The 5,736-nt window shown below is 41.1% G+C and overlaps 1 pseudogene; it reads left to right on the forward strand.

The window, feature by feature from the left end:
• The first annotated feature begins 236 nt into the window (after nt 1–236).
• LOC132670950 (large ribosomal subunit protein eL32 pseudogene) lies at nt 237–876 on the forward strand (annotated as a pseudogene).
• The last annotated feature ends 4,860 nt before the right edge of the window (nt 877–5,736 follow it).

Raw genomic sequence — 5,736 nt, forward strand, 5'->3', positions numbered from 1 at the left:
TTGCAGCTGATATAATGTATTTCCAATTTCAAATGATGAATTGAAGATAATCCCTGTGGAAAGACAAGATGCCTTGAAAAGGGCATCGGGGTGGCAATCAAGGGACCTGCATTCCATTTCCGGCTCTGTTCTTAACTCACATCACGGGGCAGTTCTTATTGTACAATATCAGGGTTTGGCAGGATCTGTGGCCTCCACAGGGTATGGAAGCAGAATTAGGCTCAGAGTAATCACAATTACCTGGGGATGATTTTTTTCGGTATATTAGAGCTGCATTCTCCCATACGCTAACCCTCAAGTTATGGCTGAATAGCAAGGGTGGCGCTGTGGAAACTGACGAGCGCATTTCAAAACCACTCCCGAGAAGTCCCATCAGCCCTCGCGCGCCACCTTCCCCTCTCTTCCTGGGCCCTCGAGGCGGCAGCCGTCTGTTACTCGGCATCACGGCCGCCCTCAGACCTCTGGTGGAGGCCAAGGTCCTTAAAAAGAGGACCAAGAAGTTCATCTGGCACCATTCAGACCGATATGTCAAAATGAAGCGCAGTTGGCGAAAGCCCAGAGGCGCTGACAATAGAGTGCGCAGAAGATTCCAGGACGTTGGTTACAGGAGCAAAAAGAAAATAAAACGCATGCTGCCCAGTGGCTTCCGGAGGTTCCTAGTCCACAAGGTCAAGGAGCTTGAAGTGCTGCTGATGAGCAGCAAATCTTCCTGTGCAGATTGCTCACAATGTCTCCTCCAAGAACCCCAAAGCCAGTGTGGAAAGAGCAGCCCAGCCGGCCATCAGAGTCTGGAATCCCAGTGCCGGGCTGTGCAGTGAAGAAAATGAATGGACAGAAAGCTTATGTGCACATAAATTTGTGTTAATAAAACCATAAAACTACAAAAAAATAAAAATAAAAATAAATAAAACCAGTCCCTGAGGGATTCTGATTTACGCCCTTACTCCCTGGAAAGAACTAAGGTTCTTAAGGTGTAGGTTAAGTAACTTGGTAGGCATTCATGCTCTAAGGTAGAGGATAAAGACATATATAAGAGGTGAGACTTTTACCAAGTTACTTTGCTGGTCCATTAGTCCATTACGTCTCTGCACTCAGGTTATATTTGAGGACTAGGAAATACTAGATGAAATTCTGGAAGGTTCTCAAGGCACCTGTAAAACCTTTTCCTTTCCCCTCAAAGCAAAGATTATTGGAAAAGGTCACTTAACTGTTTTCTTGTAGAGGAGGCATGAATAAATCTACAGTGTTCCCAAGGAAATAAATGCCTTGTCTGTTTTGATGGAAAGACATGAAATTGAATTGAAGTCCAAGGCATAGCTTGAATTCAGGTTTTATATTTAAAGTTAAAATCTGCATTCAAAAATAAAGACATCAGGCCAAAACATGTGTGTATATGGGAGGATGTAAACAGTGTATGGAGTGTTAATAATAAAAATTAAAAGCAGTGTTGATTCTCATTCAAAATTTGTGACATAGTTTTTAACAGTGAAAAACAGGATATAAGTTAAAAGCTAAGTGGAAGATAAGCAAATTATGATAAGTCCATATATGCAATATTATATATTCATAAAATTATTGTTACTAATTCTATATAACAATATCCAAAGCAATCTCACAACTAATAATAAGCACCAAAAGCAGGATATAAAATTTTACTTACCTTTTGAATGAAATTAACTTAATGACACATATGAACAATGATAGTTTAATTATGGCTAATTGTCACTTTATTAAATATGAATTATAGCCCAGAACTGTACCTTACATATTACCTCATTTAAATCTTAAAACAACACTTGCATCAGCATTATAACTTCCATGCTACATTAAGAAAACTCACTTGGTTAAAATTACCCTGCTATTTATTTTCAAGTTTACTTTGATTATTTATTTTGATTTATTTTGATCAGATATTTGGTCAAACACTAGTCTAGATATTTTGGGGAAGGCTTTTTAAGAGAGAGTAACATTTAAGTCAGTGGACTTTGAGTAAAGCAAACTGCTCTATGTAATGTAGATAGATCTCATCCGGTCAATTGAAGGTCTTAAAAAAAAAAAAAAAAAAAAAAAAAAGACTGACCTCCCCTGAAGAAGAGGGAAATCTGCCAACAGACTGTTTTTGAACTCAAACCGCAACTCTTCTCTGGGTCTTTAGTTTGCCATCTGACCTGCAGATTTTGGATTTACCAACCTCCATAGCATGTGAGCCAATTCCTTACAAGAAACACTTCTCTCTGTATTCATGTACATACTATTCTTATCTATATCTATATGTCTATATAGGTATATGTGTGTTAACACATGCATCCTATTTGTTGTTTCTCTGGGAAATTTTGACTACTACAGATTTTGGTACAAAGAGTGGTTCAAGGGAAATATCATCTGAAAGGTGAGCTTTCTACATTGAATCTGGTGTTTCTGGAATTGGTTTTCTATTTATTTATTAACTATTTATTTAGAGAGCAAGAGAGTGTGTGCATGGATGTGAGTGGGGGAGGGGCAGAGAGAGTGAGGGAGAGAGAGAGAGAATCCTATGGGGAGCTTGATCCTACGACCATGAGATAATGACCTGAGCCAAAATCAAGTGTCAGATGCTTAGCTGACTGAGCCACCCACGCTTCCCTGGAATTGGTCTTCTAAAAGATGAAGTTTCAAGGCACTACCATTAGTATGGAGAACAGTGGTGGCCCATGGTGTGGTGTGGCAATAGTGATAAGCAAGATACCACCATTGGATATTCATAATCAAATAAAAGGCAAGGTTCTGTGACCACACATGTGACCACAGGTATGGTACCTTTGAACATTTTTATCAAATTAATGAGTATAATGAGATTGGCTGGTTGCTCCCATATCATCGGACAAGAAAAGGATAAGCTCAAGGATTCCAGCTTCCAGCTGAAGTGCCACATAAATCAACTGAGATTGCCGAAAAACCAAAACCCGAAACTCATCCCGAGTGGCTAAATTGCAATACAAATTGAATTCTCAACCTTGCCGCATTTCTACTGTTAAAGCAAGGGCATTGACAAGGGTGGGAGGGATGCGATCCTGGAAGTTGAAGTGGGGAAAAATGGAAAGACTCTGATGAAACTGGAGAATCTAACCCCTGAATTCTGATGACTCTTCTTTGCCAATAGAGGTAGCTGTTCCCTCCCTGTCTGAGGAGATTAATCCTATTTGCATGAGGAAACAGCTGTGGCCTCCCCTGAAACAGTTGTATACACTACTGATACTCCTCACCCCCACTGCCCTTCTTTGCTTCTAGACCTCTAACTTGACTCCAAAGGTGAGGTAGAAAATTGTGACCCACGTGCAGGTGTGCTGCACTCCGAAAGAGCTATTTGATTTTTCCAATTTATTGAGACACAAACCTGGTGAATATGGGTAGAAATGTACACTAAGGGCATGGGGTAATAATGGAAGGAACATAAAGTTGTATCAGACTGAATTTATTGCTATGAGCTCACTAAGCAGAGATTCTGGATTTAATGTTGCCGCGTGCAGTGTTAGAAAGGGCTCTAAAAGTTCGCTATTTTGTGGAAATGGGGAACAAAGGTGGCCCCCAGTAAATGAACTTGAAATGCTAGCCCTGCCTTGACATACTGGAGAGAAATGGCTTCAAAGGGTTAGAGAGATTCGACCGTTAGAGTGGATTTGTCTTGGAAGGCCTGCTCACCCACAGAGGAGGGTCCAGAGGGCATGTCCATCATCAATACCGTGAGGGGAGCCCCAGCCTCCATGCAGATCTCTGTAATCACTTTTTCCATAGGACTGAAATTACCATGGGAACTGCTGCCACTGAATGCAACGGAAAACCTAATACAAGAGGGTAAATTGGATCCCGGGTGGTGGGGGCCAAGTGGCTGCATCAACTTCCAAAGGCAAGATGGCCATAGTTACTGCAACGGACGACAGCGTCCAAGCAGCAATTAAAATAGTCTGACTCACAAACACCCATGGTGTTGGCTAGTTGATCATAATGTTCCTAAAAGTGGAATAGATGTGGAGCCTACTAAATTCTTACTTGATGTCTCTAAGGGGAAGGGCTTCAGGTCAAGTGAACAAAAGTCAAATTTACATAATGAAAATAGAGACTCAGGACCCCTCACGTCAATTTCCAAACTTGATCCAGTTTACTGACCCAGAGCTCCTTGCACAAAGAAAACGAGGAGCTCCCTCGAGGGACGACCGTGTACCCTATAAAAAATGTATAGTCAATCTTTCTCTCAATCTTCCCCAAAAGGGATTATGGCCTTTCACCATGGTGACTCTGCACTGGGGATAAGGAACTAATCAGACCTTCCAGAGATTACTGAATATGACTTTGAACTGACAATAATTCCAGGAGGTCCAAAACATCACTGCAGCCCATCAGTCAGAGTAGAGGCTTTGGAAGTCAGGTGATCAATGGAGTTGTAGCTCAGGCTCATCTCACGGTGGGGTCTAGTGAGTCCCTGGAGTCTTTTGGTGTTTATTTCCCTGGTTCTGGAATGCTTGTTTGGAATAGCCATGCTCAGCAATTGGCAGAATCCTCAGTCTGGTCCCCTGACCTATGGGGTGAGGGCTACTATGGTGAGAAGAACCAAGTGAAGCCATTAGGACTGTCTCTACTCAGGAAAATAGAGAACAAAGACAATACATTATTCATGGAGGGGTTGCAGAGGTCACTGCCCCCAGCAAGGACTTGAAGGTGGTGATTCTCATGATATTTGACTCGCCTGTGTGGCCCATGCAGAAGACAGATTTCGGAGGATGAGAGCAGATTACCAAAACCTAAACGTGGTGATGATTGTAACTGCAGTTACTGTATCAGATGTGGTTTTATTGCTTGAGTAAATGAACACATCCCTTGGTACGTTGTAGGTATCCGTTGATCTGGCAAGTGCCTTTTTCTCCATGCATGTCAGAAACGACTCTCAGAAACAGTTTGCCCAAAACACCAGTCGCAGTAACCAATGCAAAGCCCCTCATATGGCACCACTCCCCAGGCTAATCAATCTGATACTTGGTAGCGGGTTCATTACACTGGGCCACTTCTGTAACAGAAAGGACAATGTTTTGTTCTTACTGTAATAGACACTGACTCTGGATACAGATTTGCCTTTCCTTCATGCAATGCTTATTCAGAGTGACCTGGTAGTTGCTACTCTTGACTGTGTTCTCCAGACAAGGAAAGTAAGGTGAGAATAGCATAACTGAAGTGCCCTTTTGACACCTAGATCATGATAGCGATATTTTATGCTCTTGTCAGCTTTCCAGTTGTCTGAATTACCGGTCTCTTCATGCAAGAATCACGCTCTTCCTTTTTTGGAGGTTTAGAATATGTTTAATATCAGCTAAGGCTAATCTTCCCTCATATTCTTTTTTTCTCAGAATTTTCAAGCCATTCTTCTCAAGATTTTCTAAGAATCTTGAGAACAAAGCTGTATTTCAAAAACATGGTATGTTTATTAAATCAGCGTGAAGTTTATATGTCTACAGAGATAACGAAAATGGTTATCTTTTCCTTAAATATGGCAAGGCTACCTATTTGTTGAAGTCTTTGTGTGTTTATGACTTTCATTTTAATTTTCAATGCAGACCTTGCCTCAAGATAGACCTTCTAGGTATTTATGTCTAGTTCTCCACAATCTCTGCCTTACTGTTAATCCTGATATAAATGACATATTTTCTTCCATTATTTCTTCCAACATGGTAATAAGAAAGTATTTATTTCTGCATATGAAATTCACAG

This window comes from Panthera onca, chromosome C1 (assembly GCF_046562875.1).
Source record: "Panthera onca isolate mPanOnc1 chromosome C1, mPanOnc1 haplotype 2, whole genome shotgun sequence".
Lineage (NCBI taxonomy): Eukaryota > Metazoa > Chordata > Mammalia > Carnivora > Felidae > Panthera > Panthera onca.